The sequence below is a fragment of the Nycticebus coucang genome, chromosome 7 (genome assembly GCF_027406575.1).
Source record: "Nycticebus coucang isolate mNycCou1 chromosome 7, mNycCou1.pri, whole genome shotgun sequence".
Lineage (NCBI taxonomy): Eukaryota > Metazoa > Chordata > Mammalia > Primates > Lorisidae > Nycticebus > Nycticebus coucang.
In genome coordinates, this window is record NC_069786.1 from 90,898,685 (window position 1) to 90,908,474 (window position 9,790).

Below are 9,790 nucleotides of genomic sequence, written 5' to 3' on the forward strand. Positions count from 1 at the left end.
CTTGTAATTATTTCAACTAATCTATGTGTCCACTGATGTATGTAAAACATTTGTAAGGAAATAAAAAATGCCATGACTTTGTGATTATAACAGTGGCAAGGGTGGTCCATAAATTAGTAAAATTCTACATGGAAGAGGAAACATTTATTTGGAAAAATACATGTAACCTTAAATATAAAACAATACCATAATTTTATTAACAATGTATTTTGTTATAAAGTTTCCTAAAGAAAGTCATTTGAAGTATAAAAATAATTTAATTTCGCAGTAATAAAATCCATAAAAATAAATGAATAAAATTACTCTTGAATTTTATTAATAAAAGTATGCTTCTGTAAAAATAATTGTTTTCCATAACAGTACGTTTGCAGGAATGTATTTTGGATACTTTCTGGTAAGCATAATTTCAAAGCAAAATATGGTAAACACCTTTTGGATTAGTGAAATCTATAAAATACAGTTTTGCAAACATGAATTTCTATTCTGGTGAACCTTTAACTAATAGTCTGATGACACCTCTTTGCATTTAGGTAGGGGACATCAAGGTATGTAAAATAAAAGACCCTATATTATAAATAACGTTTTTCAAAACAATAATTTACTGAAAGAAACCATGTCATTTCCATGCTTATACTGTTTCAACTTTTAATAGAACATCATCTCTTCAGTTGTGGATTTGTAATAATAAAAATATTAAAGTGCTCCTCTTTACAAAGTTTTTTCCTTTGCTCTAAATCAGATAGTGAATATTTTTGTTATTTAAAACTAAAGGCCATATGTTTAAGGTACACTGATGACATAGGGGTGAAGTATTTTTTTATCTTTGCTCATAGAAATTCTAATTTTCTGTGCTCCATTATCATAGTAAATGATTAGTATGTAATTCACACCTTGGTGGAAAAAGATAACTATTTCAAGATTACCTAAGCATTTAGTTTGGATAGTAAGAAATAAAAAAATTAACTATTAATATTGACATTAAATTGCCTTATCCTAATTGGAAGTTTAAACATAATTTTCATTGTAGTGCTGAACCAAAGACAATTTGCACTTAAAATTAAATGTTTATTACTTGATTCAAAAATACAGGAAGAAAGTGATTGATGAAAGACAATGTGATAATAGTTAATATGGTCTTTTTGTGACAAACCCTCTACATTTCAAAAACGCAAAAGTAAAATACTTTTATTACAATTAATAATGATAAGTTTTTCAATTTCTTGTTGATTCTACTGTAATTCCTTTTAAAGAAGGTGGAACAACTCTATTGACAGGGAAAGTTTAATATCAACCCAGTGAGGTCTTAATTATCTTTAAAAGTATATGTTTATTTCTGGTAGATGATATATACAATGTACTTTATAAAATTATAAATCGTAGAAATATCACAGAGACAATTAAAGAAGATATGCAAAAGGTAGAAAGGCATACCACTTTAGAACTAGAGGAAGACTAGTGTAAGAATGCCCCTGCAAATCAGAAGGAGGAAGCCATGACAGAGCACTTCTTGACCCCAGCCCTAGCAACAAAAGGCAGAAAGATAAGCTCATGCTCATCTCTCCCTTGATTCCAGCAGGAGCCCCTCTGACAACATCAAGTGAATCAAAGGATTGATAGACTACTAAACGTTAACACTAGTGGAGCTTTCCTGTAGAGATACCAAGGCAGCTTTGCGACAAAAATGAGGATGACCTTGCTAAAGAAAAGAGCTAGACTAGGAGTACTCTTTGTCTCCAAGAAACAGAGACTACCCCCAAAGGACAAAAAATGAAGGACATTGGTAGTGAAACGCTGGCACAAACAAACAGACAAAAAAAAAAAAACAACAAAAAACAACCTGTAGGAAGGATTCTCCATTTCCATGAGAAGGGAGATATCCCTTACAATGAATACCTAGCCAAGGAAGCATTATGTTTTCCACTGCTCTGAGATAAACCTAAACTTAGGGTGTAAACCTAAGTTGAACACCCCACAGACAGTACCAATAGGGATACTGTCTAAGCAACAATGACACGGCAAAGGCTCTGAACATTATTAAATTGTCATTGAATCCAAAGCCAACGAATGTAGGGCAGGACTTTCATCTAATCCTAAACAGTTATATTGGTTCATTCAGGTTTCTATACCAAAAATCCATAAACTGAGTAATCTAGAAATAACAGAAATTTGTTTCTTACAGTTCTAGAGGCTGGGAAGGCCGAAATCAAGGAACTGGTAAGTTTGGTGTCTGATGGTGGCCCATTTTTTGACTTGTATGTAGGCTTTCTTACTGGATTCTGACATCCTAGAAGATGTGAAGGTTCTCTCTTGATTCTCTCTTACAAGGGCACTAATCCCATTCATGAAGGTTCTACCTTGCTTACCTAATAACTTCTCAAAGGCTCCACTTCCGAATACCATCACTGTGGGGGGTAAGATTTCAACGTATCAATTTTGGGGTGACATATAAATTCAGACCATTTTAATGTTAGACCAGAAAATTAAGAGACAGGGCTGAAATTGGATGCGGGGCCTTGCAAATTGGGTGTAAGTGTTAAAGTGAACAACCCTCAGGCAGAAGCTAAATAAAGGGAATTATAACCAGAGGCAAGAAATGGCTTCAAGTTACTCATCAGCTATCTCTGTCACTTTACATGAATAAAATACAGCTAATTATAGTATCATTTACATTGTGAAATTAAAATTTTTCTGCCCCAGGGCAGCACCTGTGGCTCAAAGGAGTAGGGGTTGGGCCCCATATACCAGAGGTAGCGGGTTCAAACCCAGCCCTGGCCAAAAACTGCAAAAAAAAAAAAAAAATTCTGCCCTTAAAATCACTATTGTAGTGCCCAAATAACTAAATCAAGTATGAAAAAGGGAGGGAATTCAATTCCAGGAATTACTACCCAAATTTTTAGTAAAAGCCAAATTCTTAGCTTTGACTATGCTTCCTCTCTATTAGTAAGATTTCAAAACACAAAACAAGCAAACTAACAAACAAACAAAAACACTTCCTCCCTCTACAAGCTGCTTTCTTTTAGCCTGCCTGCTCTCTCTGGTAAGAGTGTACTTTTGCTTTCAACAAAAAGCTATAACTTGTTTCAACAAAAAGCTATAACTTGGCTTACATGTTGCATCCTGAAATTGTTGCCTGACAATCACCAAAAATACTGAAAAACTTCAACTTGGAGGCCACTGAGAATAACAGGATACCCATTTACTCAAATAGGCAAATTATATAGGATGCAGTATCTCCTAGGAGTCCAGTGCATTGGATATAAATGTAAAATACTTGTAATGCCTAAGTAAATAGCTACTTGAATGAAAAAGGAAAATTAACTGACTTTAACCTCTATGTGAATAATGTGTTGGAATTATCTGAGAAGTATTTTAAAACAACCATTATAAAAATATTTTAATAAGCCACAAAAATTACACACATTTGAAGTAATAGAAAATCTCAACATAGAAATTTTTGATATATAATAGAATCAAATAAAAAATATAGAACTGAAAAAAAAATAAGAACAGTAAAAATCTTGTGAGATAAGCTCAATAGCAAATAAAAGAAGACAAGGAGAGAATAACTGAATAAGATGAAAATAGACTAAACAACAGACAAATAGCCTGTTAAAAAGGTTCCTCAGCAACCTGTGGGACAGTTACACAGATCTAGCATTTGAATCAAATTTCCACAGGAAGAGAGGAATGGGAGGATCAAACCACTGAAAAATTACAAATCTCATGAACAATATAAAGTCAAAGATTTAAGAAGCTGAGCAAATTCCAAATAAATTAAAAAAAAATATATTTACCCTAAAACTCTAAAAAGTAAAGACAAAGTCTTAAAAGAAGATAAACAAGATGTATTGCTTATAAGGGTGTAACTATTTAATCAAGGGACTTCTTCTGAAAGTCTACATAGCATGCTCCAGAAACTTTTTAAATAAATCAAAAAATAGAAAAGTAAATGATATAGCCAAACCCCACCCAAACTGGGTGGACTTGCCTAAAAGAACCAATCCTCTACTGTCTCTCACTGGATGTCCCACCTAAGTAAGGTGAATGGGTCAATCCCCTACCATATCCCACCGGAAGTCTCACCTGGGAAAGGTAAAGAGACCAACCCCACCTTTACAACAGATGTCTAACCCAGGAAAAGGAATGTCCTGACCCCATCCTTCCTGACCTTTGAAACGCCTGTTTGCCATTATCCATGTGTGGATTTCTTCCATTTTGGAAATCTCACCTCAACTGCACCCAGGTAGAATAGATTCTCCAGTCAAGGACTCTATTCCCTTTACAGTTGTGCCAAAGAAGATAAAATATTTGGAATTCACCTAACAATGTATGTGAAAGATCTCTATAAAGAGAACTATGAAACTCTGAGAAAAGAAATAGCTGAAGATTTTAACAAATGGAAAACTATACTATGCTCATGGCTAGGAAGAGTCAACATTGTTAAAATGTCCATCTTACCCAAAGCAATTTACAAATTTAATGCAATCCCCATCAAAGCAGCACTGTCATACTTTAAAGATCTAGAAAAAATAGTACTTCATTTGATATGGAACTAGAAAAAACCTTGAATAGCCAAGACATTACTCAGAAATAAAAACAAATCAAGAGGAATCATGCTACCAGACTTCAAACTATACTATAAATCTATAGTGATCAAAACAGCATGTTATTGGCACAAAAAAAGAAAGGTAGATGTATGGAAAAGAATTGAGAACCAAGAGATGAACCCAGACACTTATCTTCATTTGATCTTTGATAAGCCTATTAAAAATATAAATTTGGGAAAAGATTCCCTATTTAACAAATGGTGCTGGGAGAATAGGTTGGCGACTTGTAGAAGACTGAAACTGGACCCACACCTTTACCATTAACAAAAATTGACTCTCACTAGATGAAAGATTTAAGCCTAAGACGTGAAACTATAAAGATTCTTGGAGAGAGTGCAGGAGAAACACTTGAAGAAATTGGCCAGGGAGAATACTGTTTAAGGAGCACCCCCCCCTTCCCTGGGCAATTGAAGCAACACCAAAAATACATTACTGGGATCTGATCAAATTAAAAAGCTTCTGCACAGCCAAGAACATAGTATGTAAAGCAAGCAGACAGATCTCAGAATGGGAGAAGATATTTGCAGCTTATGCTTCTGACAAAGGTTTGATAACCAGAAACCACAGAGAACTCAAACTCATTAATAAGAAAAGAACAAGTAATCCCATTTCAGTGTTGGCAAGGGACTTGAACAGAAGCTTCTCTGAAGATGATAGGCACATGACCTACAAACACATGAAAAAATGCTCATCATCTTTAATCATCAGAGAAATGCAAATAAAAACCACTTTGAGATATCATCTAAGTCCAGTAAGTGTGGCTTACATCACAAAATACCAAAACTACAGATGTTGGAGTGGATTTGGAGAAAAGGGAACACTTCTGCACTGCTGGTGGGAGTGAAAGCTAGTACATTCATTTTGGAAATAAGTATGAAGAATACTCAGGGATCTAAAAGTAGACCTGCCATTTGATCCTGCAATTCCTCTACTAGGTGTATATCCCAAAGCCTCAAAATCACTTTATAACAAAGATATTTGCACCAGATTTGTCACTGAAGCTCAATTCATAATAGCCAAATCATGGAAGAAGCCCAAGTGCCCATCAACCCATGAAAGGATTAATAAATTGTGGTATATTTATACCATGAAATATCATGCAGCCTTAAAAAAGATGGAGACTTCACCTCTTTTACGTTTACATGGATGGAACTGGAACATATCCTACTTAGTAAAGTATCTCAGAAATGGAAGAAAAAGTATCCAATGTACTCAGTACTATTATGAAACCAATTTATAATCACTCACTGTCATATGAAGAATAAATCACAACTGTGGCCCAAGATGAAGGAGGGAGAAGGGGGTGACAGGAGGGGAGGGGGGAGGTCAGATTGAGGGAGGGTGAATGGTGGGATCATACCTATGGTGCATAAAAGGGTACATGTTGGATCTATTAGTATAGAGTATAAATGTCTTAACAAAATAATTAAGTAAACGAGATGAGGTATATATTAAAAAAAAGAACTTATTCTTACCCTAATAATAAAACTACAAAATTAATTATAAGAAAAGAAAATTATACAATGATATCTGTCATGAACAAAGGTTTAAATTTATAAAAAATATTGTAAAATGACTGTGTCCAACAATCTATAAAAAGGAAAAACCTTTTTTTTTTTTTTTATGGAAACAGAGTCTCATTTTGTTGCCCTAGTAGAGTTCAATGGTGTGAGAGCTCACAGCAGCCTCAACTATTGGACTGTAGTGGTTCTCTTGCCTGAGCCTCCTGAGTAGCTGGGGCTACAGGCACCAACTACAACTGGCTATTTTTACAGATGAGGTCTCATTCTGGCTCAGGCTGGTCTCAAACCTGTGAGCTCAGGCAATACACTTGCCTGGGCATCCCAGAGTGCTAGGATTACAGGCGTGAGCCACTGTGCCTGGCCTAAAAGGAAAAAACATTTTGAGCAAACATTCCTAGAAATGCAGAGATGGTTTCCATTGATTGGAAATCAATTAACGGAATTTGCCATGTTAATTATTTTTTTAAACCTATATCAACTTTATATATTCAGGAAAGGCATTCAGTGGAAGCCTACATCTATTCACCACAAAAATTCTTAGCAAAATAGAAATTAAAGGAATTTCTCAACTTCACAAAGACATCTTTGAAAATCATCAGACTTAATGACAAATGGATATCCTTACTCCTGAGATTGAGAAGAAGGTAAGAATGCTCCTTCTCACCACTCCCACTTAATCTAGCAATGCAGGTTACGGAATCACTGTGTTTTGTATCTATGTTTTTCTCATGTCTTAGAACTGTGTAAGATGCATGAGAGTTCTGCAAGTCGTATTCATTATGTGTACAGTACTACCAAATTATGACCTGTAGAAAGTGTAAAATAAACATTGGTCAAATGGATGAATGAACAAATGAATGAACCAATCAAAGAATATTTTTGTTTTGTCACTAAGGTTGTCAGGAAATTTACCTGTCTGATGCAAATCACAAAGGCTTCATTCTATAGAAAAGGAATTATGTTTAGATATCTGACGTTTATATTATTTCTGATAAATGATTGATCACTTAATTTATTTTAAAAACCCCAAGAACTTAAATGAATACTTATACTGAAATACAAATTAATTTTAAATTATTATTGTATAAGCTAATATTATTTAATAAAATTAATAATTAAAGTACCTTTAGGCTATAATGTTCAGTTATTATGAACTCATTGAAGTGTGTATGGGGTAAAATGAAATATTTGCCTTAAGAATTTTATCCAAAGTGTATCCAAAGCCTAGAAGGAAGCAGGGATGGCAGATGGCAGTATAGGGTCCTTGTGAGAGTTGCTCGCTGCTGAGACTGGGTGAGCAATTCCAAAGGCTAGGAGAGACACTCTCCTATCAGTCTTCATCTTAGTGGAGAATCACATATTAACTGTTTCTCTTCCTCCCTGAAACAAAAATGCAAAAAGGCCTTTTAGTTATAATCTAGAAATCACAGTAAATGAATGTTAAATATAGTGCTTCTAGCGCTCAGTGATTTGGTTATACTATACCTCTTTTTTTTTTTTTTGAGATTTGAGAAGAAAATTATTTATGTTTATCCAGAATACTTAAAAGTTGTATTTTATTTTCCAAAAATAAAGAAATGATCCACCTCCTAATGATTATATTCAAAATGGCTATTTTGTGGATTAAGAGCTTTTCATGGTTATATAAGTGGCCTAAATAGTGCAAACAGATCAACTAAATGATAGTAAAATTCCACTCTCAGACATATATTCATAGCTTCTAATTATTTTAAAGGAGCTTCTGTGTGCTACTTGTAGAACCCAAAAGTTTAGTTTATTTTCAATTCTTTTTTAATTGTCATAGAAGCAAATGCTACAAAAGCAAAGTCAAAATACCTAACTAAATATCTCACTTTTTGGGTCTAAGCCATTCTATTTAATTATGGAAAATATAAGCTGTTTAAAAAATATACAATACAAATTTAACTAGCTTTCAAAATATGGACTTTTGATTATATTTCCAAAGCCCAAAAGTGTTTTGCCAGATTAAAGGTACTCTATGTTCCAAGTGATTATTACTTTTTGAAGTACTTGTCATTGTCTCTTAACCAATAAATGCAAAGCTTCTGAGGTTAAATTGTTTTCCTCATGTTAGAATTTGATCTTGAGTCTATTTTAAGTTCATTATCATAAAATATTTCTGTGCAAACTTTAGAAATTGTGTTAATGATCATAGTTCACATACATTCTTTCTAATAAAAGCAGTTAAACAATGATCTTTAAAATATCTCTCATTTTACTTAAATGAGTTGTTCCTTATATAAGTTTTATTTTATATAAAATAAAATTGAAAGAATTTAATAAGTAAGAATGAAAGAAAGGCAGCTATTTATAACAACACTGAAATAACATATTTCCAGAGATCAGGAAAAATTAATTTATATAATATAAAATTTTTGTATTAGTTTTTAAAAGCTCCTCCTTTTCATATTGAAAATTCTATTATCAAGTCATTTTAAAAATAATCCTAAAGAATAAAAATATCTAGCCCACTGAATGCTTTGTACTTCATACAAGTGAATTTATGTGCAGTCTGCGGAAATAGAACTCCACATGTATTGGAACTGCAAATTACAAATGCGGAAATATAGTAGTTCCCACAGTTTAACTGCAGTGAGCCTGACATCTGGCAGCTATACTGCTGGGACTCTCCACTTGAGGACAATTCCCTGCTCATTTTTAGGTTAGTATAACATTTTCCCTGTGCAGCAACTTGCTGTGTCCACAGTGTAAATCGTTCTGTGGTAGAAAAGAAAAGCAAACTAAGAAATGAAGGCAAGGTGAAGCAGCTCACAAATAAAGTTATTTTCTTTATTCTTTCCCTTTCTCAAGAGGAGTATATGCCATAGGTAGCATATCACTTACAGATGACATGGGTGGGGAGGATTTTGTTTTTATTCACTATAGGTTATAATTTGGTTCTAGATTTTAGCATCCACTTAGCATCGATTGCATCCTACATTTCTATGGATTTGATCACCAGAGCTTTTTCCAACAATTCTAGAAAGTTTAAATGAATAAATCAACATTCATAGAGTCTAGTTGCAAAAGGTGTTGCTTGAGTTAGTTGCCCCAGGATCTAATAACCTTGGAATGCATTGTAATCTCATACCTTTTTAGAAAATTTTATCATGTTATTGTTCCAATAATAAAAAAAGTTAAAATTATGGTTAAGGTTTTCTCATCAGTATTTCTTAAATTGCATGGTTGTTTTACATTGCATGCATTTTTAAATTGCATGCATCTGTAAGCATTACACGGAGAAGGCTGGGAAATGCTGGAATGAGTGATTTGTTAATTAATAATCAAACAACACACCTTATAGCACAATAAACTAAATTTCTGGTGAAATTTGATACGTGTTTTAGTATGGAAAGTAAATAATATCAAATGACTTTAGGCCATCTGCTTTGCATGACATATCCATGGGAAATGTTGGAAGCCACACTGATGTCTTTCCTTCCTAGAACGTTCTCAACAGGTATTGTCATTATGGTTTATATTAAACCAGATGGAGTCACAAAAATAAATAATAGTACCCTTATACAATATTTTGAATACTGTGCTTGAGTGTGGGCATAGATGGTTAAAATTAATCATCATCAATACATGGAGTTATGTGACATGTCATTCTCCAGATCAAGAGACAAAAATCTTCAC